This window comes from Schistocerca serialis, chromosome 1 (assembly GCF_023864345.2).
Source record: "Schistocerca serialis cubense isolate TAMUIC-IGC-003099 chromosome 1, iqSchSeri2.2, whole genome shotgun sequence".
NCBI lineage: Eukaryota > Metazoa > Arthropoda > Insecta > Orthoptera > Acrididae > Schistocerca > Schistocerca serialis.
This window is the reverse complement of record NC_064638.1, coordinates 1139701059-1139718691: the sequence shown is the minus strand read 5'-3', so window position 1 is coordinate 1139718691 and position 17633 is coordinate 1139701059. Positions and strand designations below refer to the sequence as shown.

At 46.3% G+C, this 17633-nt stretch overlaps 1 protein-coding gene and 1 pseudogene across 1 annotated transcript in view; one reads left to right on the top strand and one right to left on the bottom strand.

The window, feature by feature from the left end:
• LOC126455967 (Down syndrome cell adhesion molecule-like protein Dscam2) overlaps positions 1-17633 on the top strand; it is a 358909-nt gene that overhangs the window by 30363 nt on the left and 310913 nt on the right. The window lies entirely within an intron of this gene.
• LOC126429626 (5S ribosomal RNA) lies at positions 2152-2269 on the bottom strand (annotated as a pseudogene).

Here is a 17633-nt window from a genome sequence, read left to right as displayed (position 1 = left end):
CGTCAAGGCCAAGGGTAGGCCAACACCATATTGAATTCCAGCATTGCCGATAGAGGGAGTTAAGAACTTGAAAGTCATTTTCAGCAAGGTGTCCGGATACTTTTGATCATATAATGTGTGTGACCGCTGGATCATGTGTAATGGCCGTGTGATGTTCCCTTCGACGCCCGTCCGGACTGACTGTAGTAATCTCATAGTCGTACGCTGCGGTGCGGCGCACGTCGTTGATAAAAACAATCCCTAGGCATTTCAAGGTATCCATGATCCGTAAAGGTACTGCACATCATTCTGTTAGTCGAACATCAATATTAACCGCTACTGACTTTTCCACATTTATGCAGCTGCCAGTGGCCGTTCCATATTTGTGGATCCAATCTAAAGCCACACGAACATCGTCTTCATTCCGCCCTATAAGCACCAGGTCATCCGCATACGACTTGAAGTTAAATGTGTATCCTCGCAAAGTCAGTCCTGTCAAGCGGTGACGAAAGCTGCAAAGCAACGATCCGAGGTCCAGTGCACATAACATCGTGGATAAGGGACATCCTCGTCTGAGCGATCTCGCTACGATGAGAGATTTCGTCGCACATCCACTGACGAGCACTTTGGAGCACAGTCCAATGAAGTTTTGTGAGCTCCTTTTGGATGCTCAGATTGTGTGAGACCTTGCGCTGTCATCTACATCTACATCTACATCGTAGTGTAGGCAGTCTCCTTAGTAGGTCTGTTACATTTTCTAAGTGCCCCGCCAATAAAACGCAGTCTTTGGTTAGCCTTCCCCACAACATTTTCTATGTGTTCCTTCCAATTTACGTTCTTCGTAATTGTAATACCTAGGTATTCAGTTGAATTTACCGCTTTTAGATTAGACTGTTTTATCGTGTAACCGAAGTTTAATGAGTTCCTTTTAGCACTCATGTGGATGACCTCACACTTTTCGTTATTTAGGGTCAACTGCCACTTTTGGCACTATTCAGATATCTTTTCTAAATCATTTTGTAATTTGTTTTGATCTTCTGATGACTTTATTAGTCGATAAACAACAGCGTCATCTACAAACAACCGAAGACGGCTGCTCAGATTGTCTCCCAAATCGTGTATATAGATTAGGAACAGCAAGGGCCTACAACACTACCTTGGGGAACGCCAGAAATCACTTATGTTTTACTCGATGACTTTCTGTCAATTACTACGAACTGTGACCTCTGACAGGGAATCACAAGTCCTGTCACATAACTGAGACAATATTCCATACGCACGCAATTTCACTACGAGGCGCTTGTGTGGTACAGTGTCAAAAGCCTTCCGGAAATCCAGAAATACGGAAACGATCTGAAATCCCTTGTCAATAGCACTCAGCACTTCATGTGAATAAAGAGCTAGTTGTGTTTCACAGGAATGATATTTTCTAGACCCATGTTGACTGTGTGTCAGTAGACCTTTTTCTTCGAGGTAATTCATAATGTTCGAACACAATATATGTTCCAAAATCGTGCTGCATATCGACGTTAACGATATGGGCCTGTAATTTAGTGGATTACTCCTACTACCTTTCTTGAATATTGCCGTGACGTGTGCAACTTCCCAGTCTTTGGGTACGAATCTTTCGTCGAGAGAACGGTTGTATATGATTACCAAGTATGGAGCTGATGCATCAGCATACTCCGAAAGGAACCTAACTGGTATACAGTCTGGACCAGAAGACTTGCTTTTATTAAGTGATTTAAGTACCTTCACTACTCCGAGGATATTTACTTCTACGTTACTCATGTTGGCAGAAAGAAAGGTTCGTTTTTCATTTTTGTGGCGACGAACACACTGTAGACGTTTCTCAATTTCCTGAGGGTAGCACAATACACTCCAAGGTTGATCGTTGCACCATCAGGAGTGACATCAAAAGAATAATTCCCTCTGGATCCCAGAAAACCTAAAAACTAAACTTAACTCCTACCGAACCGGCCATGAAAAACAAAAGGTACCTACCGGCCGCCGTGTCATCCTCACCCATAGGCCTCACTAGATGCGGATATGGAGGGGCATGTGGTCAGCACATCACCATCCCGGCCGTATGTCAGTTTCCGTGTCCGGAGCCGCTGCTTCTCAATCAAGTAGCTCCTCAGTTTGCCTCACAAGGGCTGAGTGCACCCCGCTTGCCAACAGCGCTCGGCAGATCGGATGGTCATCCATCCAAGTGCAAGCCCAGCCCGACACCGCTTAACTTCGGTGATCTGATGGGAACCGGTGTTACCACTGCGGCAAGGCCGTTGGCTCGCAGAAAACCTAGCCATGACTTTACCGGGTAAGGGTGCGTCTTTGAACGCATCGGAGAAGAGGTGATATGGAACCGCTCCATGGATTGCCGTTTTGTTTCCATTTGTAAGTGATAAATCCGTATTTCATTGCTTGTGACGATGTTCGACAAAAAATTGTCACTTTTAGCCTCGCAACGCGCAAGGAGTTCCGCACAGATGGTTCTTCGTTGCTCTTTACTATCTTCTGTTAGGCAGCGAGGAATCAACATGTTTGAGTGCCCCAAATGGAGGACGAACGAGCCAACACCACCAACAGAGACGTCCCTTTGTGCTGTGACGTGTTTGTGATCCGTCGACCACCTCGAATGAGAGTGTCCGCACGTTCCATTATTGTAGGAGTGTGCGGCTTTGCAATGATGACAGGCACTTAGCCCAACGACTCACCGTGCTTTTATTCACCGCCGGGTTCCGCAGAAATTCTGCAAGTGTCTGAGTATCTGCGATGCTCTCGTTTTCCGCCGAAAGGAACTCATTGATAGCTCTCTACTTCAAACACACCTCCGTTACAGACGCCATTTTGAAGGTTACTTACAGCGTCTCCAGCGGTCGGAGCTTTATGAAACTGCAGTGGCTGAAGCGGGAATATTCCACGATGTCCCACAATAAATTTCGCATTTTTTTTCAGCCTATAGTGGCCAAGAAAAAACATGTGTGTTGCATTACTTATTGAACGACCCTCGTACTTACGTTACTCCCAGTATCTTTGATATTCTCTGTTTAGAGGGTAATGGCCATTAAAATTGCAGCAGCAAGAAGAAATGCAGATGATAAAAGGGTATTCATTGGACAAATATATTATACTAGAACTGACATGTGATTACATTTTCACACAATTTGGGTGCATAGATCCTGAGAAATCACTACCCAGAACAACCACCTCTGGCCGTAATAGCGGTCTTCATACGCCTGGGCATTGAGTCAAACAGAGCTTGGATGGCGTGTACAGGTACAGCTGCCCATGCAGCTTCAACACGATACCACCAGTTCATCACGAGTAGTGAGTGGCGTATTGTGACGAGCCAGTTGCTCGGCCACCATTGACCAGACGTTTTCAATTGGTGAGAGATCTGGAGAATGTGCTGGCCAGGGCAGCAGTCGAACACTTTCTGTATCCACAAGGGCCCATACAGGACATGCAACATGCGATCGTGCATTATCCTGCTGAAATGTAGCGTTTCGCAGGGATCGAATGAAGGGCAGAACCACTGGTCGTAACACATCTGAAATGTAACGTCCACTGTTCAAAGTGCCGTCAATGCGAACAAGAGGTGACCGAGATGTGTAACCAATGGCACCCCATACCATCACGCCGGGTGATAAGCCAGTATGGCGATGATGAATACACGCTTCCAATCCGCGTTCACCGTGATGTCACCGAACACGAATGCGACCATCACGTTGCTGTAAGCAGAACCTGGATTCATCAGAAAAAAGGACGTTTTGCCATTCGTGCAACCAGCTTCGTCGTTGAGCACAACATCGCAGGCGCTCTTGTCTGTGATGCGGCGTCAGGGGTAATCGCAGCCATGGTCTCGGAACTGATAGTCCATGCTGCTGCAAACGTCGTCGAACTGTTCGTGCAGATGGTTGTTGTCTTGCAAACGTCCCCATCTGTTGACTCAGGGATCGAGGCGTGGCTGCACGATGCGGATAAGATGCCTGTCATCTCGACTGCTAGTGATACGAGGCCGTTGGGATCCAGCACGGCGTTCCTCATTACCCTCCGGAACCCACCGATTCCATATTCTGCTAACAGTCACTGGATCTCGACCAACGCGAGCAGCAATGTCGCGATACGATAAACCGCAATCGCGATAGGCTACAATCCGACCTTTATCAAAGTCGGAAACGTGATGGTACGCATTTCTCCTCCTTACACTAGGCATCACAACAACGTTTCACTAGGCAACGCCGGTTAACTGCTGTTTGTGTATGAGAAATCGATTGGGAACGTTCTTCACGTCAGCACGTTGCAAGTGTCGCCACCGGCACCAACCTTGTGTGAATGCTCTGAAAAGCTAATCATTTGCATATCACAGCATCTTCTTCTTGTCGATTAGATTTCGCGTCTGTAGCACGTCATCTTCGTGGTGCAGTTTAGTAATGCGGTAAAGAAACTGAAATCATCCCTTGCAGCCAGACGGTAATTTATTTACAATTTTAGCTCAGAGATAGTAGATTTCATACGGAAGTTTACCGAGAGTCCTTTTGCCACACACCATTCGCAAATGTAACAGAGAGGGGGGAAGATAATGGTGCAAAAAGTTCTCTGCCTCAGACATGGTAACGTAGCTTGCGGGATGACGATGTAGATGAAGATGTCACGATGTGACGAAGACTTGCGTAATTACGTGATAACGGAACTTGGGGAATGGAGAAATAGAAGACAGTGGTGTGAGAGACAGGCGGGGGCAGGTGGGGAGTGAGAGAAAGACAGAAACAAATTAAAAGAAAGAATGAAAGCGATGGTTATCTTGCAGAAGGTGAGGTTAATCAAGTTACGGGGAGTGTTCGTAGCGCAGCGCGGCGGTCGCCAGAAGTGGGTTAATTAAAATAAAGCCGGCCGATTACTGGGCGGGTCACGAGAGCGCGGCTGCACAGCGGATAACGCCACAGCACTGGGGCGATACGGGCGGCCGCGTTCGAAACGCAGGGCGGGCCTTCATTACCCTAAAACACCGAGCCGCGGCTGCTGGCTTCTGGCTGGCGGCGCACGGACAACAGCGCGCGCTGAGCGGTCCGCTGCTGTAATCCAAATGACGCTCCCCTGCTGTGTGGGCGGCCGCGCGGCCAAAGAGTGGCCTGGAGGGGTTGCGGAAAAGCATTCACACAACTGCTAGGGGCAGTACTCAGCGTTACAGCGTCCTTGCTAGCCATACGTCCCCCATCACTCAAGCTACACTACTGGCCATTAAAATTGCTACACCACGAAGATGACGTGCTACAGACGCGAAATTTAACGGACAGGAAGAAGATGCTGTGATATGCAAATGATAAGCTTTTCAGAGCATTCACACAAGGTTGGCGCCGGTGGCCACACCTACAACGTGCTGACATGAGGAAAGTTTCCAACCGATTTCTCGCACACAAACAGCAGTTGACCGGCATTGCCTGGTTAAACGTTGTTGTGATGACTCGTGTAAGGAGCTGACCGCGTTGGTCGAGATCCAATGACTGTTAGCAGAATATGGAATCGGTGGGTTCAGGAGGGTAATACGGAACGCCGAACTGGATCCCAACGGCCTCGTATCACTAGCAGTCGCGATGACAGGCATCTTATCCGCATGGCTGTAATGGATCGTGCACCCATGTCTCATCCCTCAATCAACAGATGGGGACGTTTACAAGACAACTACCATCTGCACGAACAGTTCGACGACGTTTGCAGCAGCATGGACTATCAGTTCGGAGACCATGGTTGCGGTTACCCTTGATGCTGCATCACAGACAGGAGCGCCTGCGATGGTGTACTCAACGACGAACCTGGCTGCACGAATGGCAAAACGTCATTTTTTCGGATGAATCCCGGTTCTGTTTACAGCATCATGATGGTCGCATTCGTGTTTGGCGACATCGCGGTGAACGCACATTGGAAGCGTGTATTCGTCATCGCCATACTGGCGTATCACCCGGCGTGGTGGTATGGTGTGCCATTGGTTACACGTCCCGGTCACCTCTTCTTCGCATTGACGGCACTTTGAACAGTGGACGTTACATTTCAGATGCTTTACGACCCGTGGCTCTACCCTTCATTCGATCCCTGTGAAACCCTACATTTCAGCAGGATAATGCACGACCGCATATTGAGGTCCCGTACGCGCCTTTCTGGATATAGAAAATGTTCGACTGCTGCCCTGGCCAGCACATTCTCCAGATCTCTCACCAATTGAAATCCTCTGGCCAATGGTGGCCGAGCAGCTGGCTCGTCACAATACGCCAGTCATTACTCTTGATGAACTGTGGTATCGTGTTGAAGCTGGATGGGCAGCTGTACCTGTACACGCCAACCAAGCTCTGTTTGGCTCAATCCCCAGGCGTATCAAGGCCGTTATTGCTGCCAGAGCTGGTTGTTCTGGGTACTGATTTCTCAGGATCTATGAACCCAAACTGCGTGAAAATGTAATCACTTGTCAGTTTGAGTATAATATATTTGTCCAATGAATTCCCGTTTATCATCTGCATTTCTTCTTGGTGTAGCAATTTTAATGGCCAGTAGTGTAAATCGCCACTACTAGCCCCATCTTCATTTACACCTCGTATACACGAGGGGCGTTCAGTAAGTTACTCAACACACTCTTATTCTCCGCCAGTTCTGTTGAAAAATGCGGAATTTGCTGTGGGATATCGTGGAATATTCCCGCTCCAGTCCCTATAGTTTCATGAAATTCCAACCGGTGCCTGCGGTATACGCAGCCTTCTAAATGTCGTCTATAGAGGAGGTGCGTTCCAAGCAAATAGCTGTCAGTAAGTTTATTTTGGCGGAAAACCAGAGCATCGCAGATATTCATAGACGCTTGCAGAATGTCTATGGACACTTGGCAGTGAGCAAAACCTGGGTGCGTCGTTGGGCGAGGCGTCTGTTATCATCGTATGAAGGTCCGACCTTCCGCTTGATGGCCGCCGTCACGCACGTCTGTGACACCTGCAATGTTGGAACGTGCAGATGGTTGGAGTGCTGACACATTATCTGCGAATCCAGTAATGCTGGCCACTGATGGGTTATGCATGGGGATCGTTGCAACTTGTACCGCATCAAAACAGCCTGAAGATGACGCAATGAAGCGTCGAAACTGGTTGCGACAAAATAAAATATCATAAATACGGCTGTAGGTGTTTTAATTTTTGTTGCGATAGTGATTGACCGTCGTCCCAGAGACGTCCTGCTAAAAGGATGGACATACAAAAAACTCTCATTCGAGGTGATCGACGGATAACAATCAAATATCACGCTTATCAACTGGACGTCTCCGATAGTATTGCTGACACTCCCGCCCATGAATTGGCGTACTCAACGGTGGGTGCCTGCTAGGTTCCCCACCGCCTAATAGAAGACCATAAAGAGCAACTATGGGCAATCTGTGCGCGACTGCTTGCGGGTTACGAGGCTGTTCATGACAATTTTTTTCGAACATCGTCACAGGGGTTGAAACACGGATTCATCACCAGCAGAGTGATACCATGCGGGCATAAACGCCTTTCCAGTAAGGCAGTCGGATTGAACGGAGGCTATGTTCAAAAATATGATTTTGTAGTCAAAAGATTGGTGAATAATATTGTGTACTGAAATCCTTAATGAAACCAACACAATTACAGTCAAAAAAATTATGTCGCATTGCTTACTGAATGCCCCTTATACACAGCAGTTGTACAAAATTATGCAAACACTGGAAGAAATGTGTGTTTGAACATAAATGCAAATGCTATGCAAGAACGAAACTTGTGCAATGTCATTACTTTGCATGCGTCAGTCGAGGTCAGAACACGTGTGTAATCGTGAATGCATATATGTCGGAGCTAAGTACACATATCACAAACAGTTTTGCATCATCCCAGTTCCCAGAACTCCTGAAGATAGACGTTGACTGTGGATAATGTACACCCAAAGATGTAAACAACCATGCAGACGGAGGGGGTACGGCAGCCGATCAGTCCCACTCATTCCACCAGGAAGGAGGTACATGGCTCGTGTTGTCTGTAATTCAAACATGCTTAGACGGTCAATACTGCGGTTCGATCGCGTCCGCGTTGTTACTTTGTGCCAGGAAGGGCTCTCAACAACGGAAGTGTCCAGGCGTCTCGGATTGAACCAAAGCGATGTTGAGCGATGTCGTTCTGACATGGAGGAGACACAGAGAGACAGGAACTGTCCATGACATACCTCGCTCAGACCGCCCAAGGGCTAGTGCTGAAGTGGATAACCGCTACCTACGGATTATGGCTCGGAGGAACCCTGACAAGCCGGCCGGTGTGGCCGTGCGGTTCTACGCGCTTCAGTTTGGAACCGCGTGACCGCTACGGTCGCAGGTTCGAATCCTGCCTCGTGCATGGATGTGTGTGATGTCCTTAGGTTAGTTAGGTTTAAGTAGTTCTAAGTTCTAGGGGACTTATGACCTCAGATGTTGAGTCCCATAGTGCTGAGTGCCATTTGAACCATTTTGAATCCTGACAGTAACGTCACCATGTTGAATAATGCTTTTCGTACAGGCATAGGATGTCATGTTACGACTCAAACCGTGCGCAATAGGCGACGTCCATCTTTGCAACCACGACACCATGCAGCGCGGTACAGATGGGCCCAACAACATGCCAAATGGAACTCTCAGGATTGGCATCACGTTCTCTTCACCGATCAGTGTCGCATATGCCTTCAACCACACAATCGTCGGAGACGTGTTTGGAGGCAACCCGGTCAGGCTGAACGCCTTAGTCACACTGTCCAGCGAGTGCAGCGAGGTTCCCTGCTGTTTTGGGGTGGCATTATGTGGAGCCGCTGGTGGTCATGGAAACGTAACGGCTGTACCATACGTGAATGCCATCCTCCAACCGATAGTGCAACAATATCGGGACCTATGGCGAGGCATTCGTCTTCATGGACGACAATTTGCACCCCCATCGTGTAAATCTTGTGAATGACTTCCTTCAGGATAACGACATCGCTCGACTAGAATGTCCAGTATGTTCTCCAGACATGAACCCTATCAATATGCCTGGGCTAGATTGAAAATGGTCCCGGCGGAGGTTCGAGTCCTCCTTCGGGCATGGGTGTGTGAGTTTGTTCAAAATGGTTCAAATGGCTCTGAGCACTATGGGACTCAACCGCTGAGGTCATTAGTTCCCTAGAACTTAGAACTAGTTAAACCTAACTAACCTAAGGACATCACAAACATCCATGCCCGAGGCAGGATTCGAACCTGCGACCGTAGCGGTCTTGCGGTTCCAGACTGCAGCGCCTTTAACCGGACAGCCACTTCGGCCAGCTGTCAGTTTGTTCTTAGGGTAATTTAGGTTAAGTAGTGTGTAAGCTTAAGGACTGATGACCTTAGCAGTTGCTTATTTTCTTTCGTTTATATGGTATGGTGTTACATTCTGGGGAAACTCTTCCCATTCTCAAAAGAAATTTTTGGCTCAGAAACGAGCAGTTCGGGCAATAAGTGATGTAAGTTCGCGAACCTCCTGTCGAGCCCTGTTTACTAGTCTGGGTATTTTGACATTGGCCTTTCAATATATACAGGGTGTTTCAAAAATGACCGGTATATTTGAAACGGCAATAAAAACTAAACGAGCAGCGACAGAAATACACCGTTTGTTGCAATATGCTTGGGACAACAGTACATTTTGAGGCGGACAAACTTTCGAAATTACAGTAGTTACAATTTTCAACAACAGATGGCGCCGCAAGTGATGTGAAAGATATAGAAGACAACGCAGTCTGTGGGTGCGCCATTCTGTACGTCGTCTTTCTGCTGTAAGCGTGTGCTGTTCACAATGTGCAAGTGTGCTGTGGACAACATGGTTCATTCCTTAGAACAGAGGATTTTTCTGGTGTTGGAATTCCACCGCCTAGGACACAGTGTTGTTGCAACAAGACAAAGTTTTCAACGGAGGTTTAATGTAACCAAAGGACCGAAAAGCGATACAATAAAGGATCTGTTTGAAAAATTTCAACGGACTGGGAACGTGACGGATGAACGTGCTGGAAAGGTAGGGCGACCGCGTACGGCAACCACAGAGGGCAACGCGCAGCTAGTGCAGCAGGTGATCCAACAGTGGCCTCGGGTTTCCGTTCGCCGTGTTGCAGCTGCGGTCCAAATGACGCCAACGTCCACGTATCGTCTCATGCGCCAGAGTTTACACCTCTATCCATACAAAATTCAAACGCGGCAACCCCTCAGCGCTGCTACCATTGCTGCACGAGAGACATTCGCTAACGATATAGTGCACAGGATTGATGACGGCGATATGCATGTGGGCAGCATTTGGTTTACTGACGAAGCTTATTTTTACCTGGACAGCTTCGTCAATAAACAGAACTGGCGCATATGGGGAACCGAAAAGCCCCATGTTGCAGTCCCATCGTCCCTGCATCCTCAAAACGTACTGGTCTGGGCCGCCATTTCTTCCAAAGGAATCATTAGCCCATTTTTCAGATCCGAAACGATTACTGCATCACGCTATCTGGACATTCTTCGTGAATTTGTGGCGGTACAAACTGCCTTAGACGACACTGCGAACACCTCGTGGTTTATGCAAGATGGTGCCCGGCCACATCGCACGGCCGACGTCTTTAATTTCCTGAATGAATATTTCGATGATCGTGTGATTGCTTTGGGCTATCCGAAACATACAGGAGGCGGCGTGGATTGGCCTCCCTATTCGCCAGACATGAACCCCTGTGACTTCTTTCTGTGGGGACACTTGAAAGACCAGGTGTACCGCCAGAATCCAGAAACAATTGAACAGCTGAAGCAGTACATCTCATCTGCATGTGAAGCCATTCCGCCAGACACGTTGTCAAAGGTTTCGGGTAATTTCATTCAGAGACTACGCCATATTATTGCTACGCATGGTGGATATGTGGAAAATATCGTACTATAGAGTTTCCCAGACCGCAGCGCCATCTGTTGTTGACAATTGTAACTACTGTAATTTCGAAAGTTTGTCTGCCTGAAAATGTACTGTTGTCCCAAGCATATTGCAACAAACGGTGTATTTCTATCGCTGCTCGTTTAGTTTTTATTACCGTTTCAAATATACCGGTCATTTTTGAAACACCCTGTATATTCTTTACTGTCGTTTCTTGTTAACAATATGAGCTAATGCCTAAGCAATAACAGCTTTACTCAGTTAATACTAGAAAGAAATCCAATCTGCATTTGGATCGCAGTTTGCATTTGGATCCTTAAATCTTATGCAGAAAGTTGTGCAATATATTGCTGCATCGATTTTCAGTAAGCTATCACAAGAATCCAAAACTTTTAGCAGTAATCCACGCGCTTTCAAATCGAAACTGAACAGTTTCCTCTCGAAGGGAGAACCGATAGAGGTACTCAAGGTACCCTCCACCACACACCGTCAGGTGGCTTGCGGAGTATGGATGTAGATGTAGATGTAGAGGGGTTCCTTGAAAAATTAAGCTGATTCTTATGTTATATTGTTGATTGCGTTTACTTAAACTTATAGCTTCACTTTTTTGGGTTCATAAACATTTTATTTTATCTATTACTTTTATGTTATAATTTCGTGTACTAACACGTTCCATGGCCTCAATTTGGTCCTACTGAGCTAGGCGTGTAAATAAATAAATAAAAATACTTATTATTAGCACACGTCTTTGGTACCGCTGAAAATATTTTCCGGAAGTTAAGGAGGGAGCAGCCTTAGAGGTTCTGCTTCTCATAGACAAAAGTATTACAAGGTGTGCGCTGGTCGTCAACCTTGTGCTGGTCGCTTGTTGAGAATCAAAAGAAAATGTCTGTGCTGAGTCCACTAGCGAACTTTGTCAACATCAACTGTATGGCTACGAAAGGCAAGAGCCTTGAAAGATTCTGAAGATTAAAAATACGACTCGAAAGACAGTATTGCCGTTATCTACATCTACATCTACATCCATACTCCGCAAGCCACCTGACGGTGTGTGGCGGAGAGTACCTTGAGTACCTCTATCGGTTCTCCCTTCTATTCCAGTCTCGTATTGTTCGCGGAAAGAAGGATTGTCGGTATGCCTCTGTGTGGGCTCTAATCTCTCTGATTTTATCCTCATGGTCTCTTCGCGAGATATACGTAGGAGGGAGCAATATACTGCTTGACTCTTCGGTGAAGGTATGTTCTCGAAACTTTAACAAAAGCCCGTACCGAGCTACTGAGCGTCTCTCCTGCAGAGTCTTCCACTGGAGTTTATCATCTCCGTAACGCTTTCGCGATTACTAAATGATCCTGTAACGAAGCGCGCTGCTCTCCGTTGGATCTTCTCTATCTCTTCTATCAACCCTATCTGGTACGGATCCCACACTGCTGAGCAGTATTCAAGCAGTGGGCGAACAAGCGTACTGTAACCTACTTCCTTTGTTTTCGGATTGCATTTCCTTAGGATTCTTCCAATGAATCTCTGTCTGGCATCTGCTTTACCGACGATCAACTTTATATGATCATTCCATTTTAAATCACTCCTAATGCGTACTTCCAGATAATTTATGAAATTAATTGCTTCCAGGTGCTGACCTGCTGTAGCTAAATGATAAGGGATCTATCTTTGTATGTATTCGCAGCACATTACACTTGTCTACATTGAGATTCAATTGCCATTCCCTGCACCATGCGTCAATTCGCTGCAGATCCTCCCGCATTTCAGTACAATTTCCCATTGTTACAACCTCTCGATATACCACAGCATCATCCGGAAAAAGCTTCAGTGAACTTCCGACGTCATCCACAAGGTCATTTATGTATATTGTGAATAGCACCGGTCCTACTACAATCCCCTGCGGCGTACCTGAAATCACTCTTACTTCGGAAGACTTCTCTCCATTGAGAATGACATGCTGCGTTCTGTTATCTAGGAACTCTTCAATCCAATCACACAACTGGTCTGATAGTCCATATGCTCTTACTTTGTTCATTAAACGACTGTGGGGAACTGTATCGAACGCCTTGCGGAAGTCAAGAAACACGGCATCTACCTGTGAACCCGTGTCTATGGCCCTCTGAGTCTCGTGGACGAATAGCGCGAGCTGGGTTTCACACGATCGTCTTTTTCGAAACCCATGCTGATTCCTACAGAGTAGATGTCTAGTCTCCAGAAAAGTCATTATACTCGAACATAATACGTGTTCCAAAATTCTACAACTGATAGACGTTAGAGATATAGGTCTATAGTTCTGCACATCTGTTCGACGTGCCTTCTTGAAAACGGGGATGACCTGTGCCCTTTTCCAATCCTTTGGAACGCTACGCTCTTCTAGAGGCCTAAGGTACACCGCTGCAAGAAGGGGGGCAAGTTCCTTCGCGTACTCTGTGTAAAATCGAACTGGTTTCCCATCAGGTCCAGCGGCCTTTCCCCTTTTGAGCGATTTTAATTGTTTCTCTAACCCTCTGTCGTCTATTTCGATATCTACCATTTTGTCATCTGTGCGACAATTTAGAGAAGGAACTACAGTGCAGTCTTCCTCTGTGAAACAGCTTTGGAAAAAGACATTTAGTATTTCGGTCTTTAGCCTGTCATCCTCTGTTTCAGTACCATTTTGGTCACAGAGTGTCTGGACATTTTGCTTTGATCCACCTACCGCTTTGACATAAGACCAAAATTTCTTAGGATTTTCTGCCAAGACAGTACATAGAACTTTACTTCCGAATTCATTGAACGCCTCTCGCATTGCCCTCCTCACACTACATTTCGCTTCGCGTAATTTTTGTTTGTCTGCAAGGCTTTGGCTATGTTTATGTTTGCTGTGAAGTTCCCTTTGCTTCCGCAACAGTTTTCTAACTCGGTTGTTGTACCACGGTGGCTCTTTTCCATCTCTTACGATCTTGCTTGGCACATACTCGTCTAACACATATTGTACGATGGTTTTGAACTTTGTCCACTGATCCTCAACACTATCTGTACTTGAGACAAAACTTTTGTGTTGAGCCATCAGGTACTCTGAAATCTGCTTTTTGTCACTTTTGCTAAACAGAAAAATTTTCCTACCCTTTTTAATATTTCTATTTACGGCTGAAATCATCGATGCTGTAACCGCTTTATGATCGCTGATTCCCTGTTTCAAATAGTTCGGGTCTGTTTGTCACCAGAAGGTCTAATATGTTATCGCCACGAGTCGGTTCTCTGTTTAACTGCTCAAGGTAGTTTTCAGATAAAGCACTTAGCGTTATATGGTCATCTCGAACAAATGAAGAAAAATAATCCCTAAATAAAAACCATGGAGTAAATCAATACGACACAGAGGACCTCAAAAGCGGATAAACAAAGAGAAACAGACATAAGAGAAGCAAATCCATTGCCAAAGAGGTAACACAGTACAGTCACGAACAACTGCTTGAGTCACCTGTCTCAATAGAAAGTGACAGATGGAAAATTAGCTTCGGGATTATGCGAAAGAAGCGCTAGTTTATAATTTCGGATGCTCCGTGGCGCTATTTGTAGATGTTGGTGTGTGTGGAGAAGTTGCAACGCAAGAAAATTACAGCGATATGCAGGAACACCTACAGAAGGTCGGCGCATGGTGTCGGCTCTGGCTGTTTTCTTTCGCCATAAACGAGTTGCGGTTGAATTAGATTCACTGAAACGAAATCTATGTGGATGAAATCAATCAAAATGGAGTGACATGAAAAGATGAAGTGATCTTAAGCCTTCTAGGCGAAACGTCTGTTCGTGTTGCTCTCGGGTGTGCGGCCGGGTGCAGTCGCCTGAACATTCGAAAGCGATACGAACAGGTATCAGTATACATACGTAGAGCATTAACTTTCGATAGTACACCTGCAGTTCGGCCGGCCGCGGTTCGAATCCTCCCTCGGGCATGGATGTGTGTGATGTCCTTAGGTTAGTTAGGTTTACGTAGATCTAAGTTCTAGGGGTCTGATGACCTCAGATGTTAAGTCCCATAGTGCTTAGAGCCATTTGAACCATTTGAACCTGCAGTTCTCAAGCGCACTATTTTACAGTGTTTGATGTACTCAAAGTCCTTGACGTGACCTGAACAGTGTCTCGTAACAGAGATTCATTGACTGTAAAGTTGGTGCATAGTACTTATCATTCTACTTATCTGTTTATTTCTGTACACATTGTCCCATCATGTAGGGGCTATAGTATGCCGTGAGTGTACAGTTTCAAAGATCAAAAATGGTTCAAATGGCTTTGAGCACTATGGGACTTAACTTCTGAGGTCATCAGTCCCCTAGAACGTAGAAATACTTGAACCTAACTAACCTAAGGACACCACACACATCCATGCCCGAGGCAGGAGCAGTATTCGAACCTGCGACCGTAGCGGTCTCGTGGTTCCAGACTGTAGCGCCTAGAACCGCTCGGCCACCCCGGCCGGCCACAGTTTCAAAGTAACATTTTACAGAAACAGTATACAAGTGCAGATGGCCACAGAAAAGATAATTACAAACTAAAAACCTAAATCTACGAGGGCAGTTCAATAAGTAATGCAACACATTTTTTTTCTCGGCCAATTTTGGTTGAAAAAACAGAAAATTTCTTGTGGAATATTTTCAAACATTTCCGCTTCGTCTCGTATAGTTTCATTGACTTCCGACAGGTGGCAGCGCTGTACGGAGCTGTTAAAATGGCGTCTGTAACGGATGTGCGTTGCAAACAACGGGCAGTGATCGAGTTTCTTTTGGCGGAAAACCAGGGCATCTCAGATATTCATAGGCGCTTGCAGAATGTCTACGGTGATCTGGCAGTGGACAAAAGCACGGTGAGTCGTTGGGCAAAGCGTGTGTCGTCATCGCCGCAAGGTCAAGCAAGACTGTCTTATCTCCCGCGTGAGGGCCGGCCGTGCACAGCTGTGACTCCTGCAATGGCGGAGCGTGCGAACACACTCGTTCGAGATGATCGACGGATCACCATCAAACAACTCAGTGCTCAACTTGACTTCTCTGTTGGTAGTGCTGTCACAATTGTTCACCAGTTGGGATATTCAAAGGTTTGTTCCCGCTGGGTCCCTCGTTGTCTAACCGAACACAATAAAGAGCAAAGGAGAACCATCTGTGCGGAATTGCTTGCTCGTCATTGTGGCTGAGGGTGACAATTTCTTGTCAAAGATTGTTACAGGCGATGAAACATGGGTTCATCACTTCGAACCTGAAACAAAACGGCAATCAATGGAGTGGCGCCACACCCACTCCCCTACCAAGAAAAAGTTTAAAGCCATACCCCCAGCCGGTAAAGTCATGGTTACAGTCTTCTGGGACGCTGAAGGGGTTATTCTGTTCGATGTCCTTCCCCATGGTCAAACGATAAACTCTGAAGTGTATTGTGCTACTCTTCAGAAATTGAAGAAACGACTTCAGCGTGTTCGTAGGCACAAAAATCAGAACGAACTTCTCCTTCTTCATGACAACGCAAGACCTCACACAAGTCTTCGCACCCGAGAGGAGCTCACAAAACTTCAGTGGACTGTTCTTCCTCATGCACCCTACAGCCCCGATCTCGCACCGTCGGATTTCCATATGTTTGGCCCAATGAAGGACGCAATCCGTGGGACGCACTACGCGGATGATGAAGAAGTTATTGATGCAGTACGACGTTGGCTCCGACATCGACCAGTGGAATGGTACCGTGCAGGCATACATGCCCTCATTTCAAGGTGGCGTAAGGCCGTAGCATTGAATGGAGGTTACGTTGAAAAATAGTGTTGTGTAGCTAAAAGATTGGGGAATAACGTGATGTATTTCAATGCTGAATAAAACAACCCCTGTTTCAGAAAAAAAATGTGTTGCATTACTTATTGAACTGCCCTTGTATTATAATCCTGTGATCTGTATTAATGACATATGGCAAGAAAGAGTAAGCCAACTGTCACTGATAATGACAGATGGTTCCTGGCAGTCACTGTAGCATACCACCCTGAAGCGTAGTGACTATCTCTGGCGTCTCTAGAAATATTTCCCACACAGACGTACTGAGTAAGTAAATTCATAAAAAAATTAGAAAGTGCCTCTAAATTGTACCTACAGTGACACCGCGAGATTTAAGTTCTATCAGCTGAATGGAACTGGAATCATATTAATCTCAATCCAAAGTCAAAATCAAACATATAAAATGTCGTATGTAAAAGAAAAAGACCAAAATTACTAAAGAAACACCACTAAAGTAACACCAGTTCATCCGAATACACCTCAGCAGCCGAGGCGTTAACTCGCAGTAAGGTTCAAATGGCTCTGCGCACTATGGGACTCAACTGCCGTGGTCATTAGTCCCCTAGAACTTAGAACTAGTTAAACCTAACTAACCTAAGGACATCACAAACATCCATGCCCGAGGCAGGATTCGAACCTGCGACCGTAGCGGTCTTGCGGTTTCAGACTGCAGCGCCTTTAACCTCACGGCCACTTCGGCCGGCAACTCGCAGTAAGGTCAGAGCTCTAGCCCTTGTTGCTGGCGCGTCTGCTGCCCCCACCGACCGCTGCAACTGGGCACCTCAATCATAGCTCACTGACTACGTTGTGTGAGTACCGAGAAGCAGGAGTTTTGTAAGCGACCCGATCTTCAAACTTATTTCGCATCCAAATGGTACATTTCCGAACAGGGGTGCCTTATCAAAACTTAATCTACTTAGCTCTCTCCAGAACCCCTACAAGCGTGTAATAGAAATT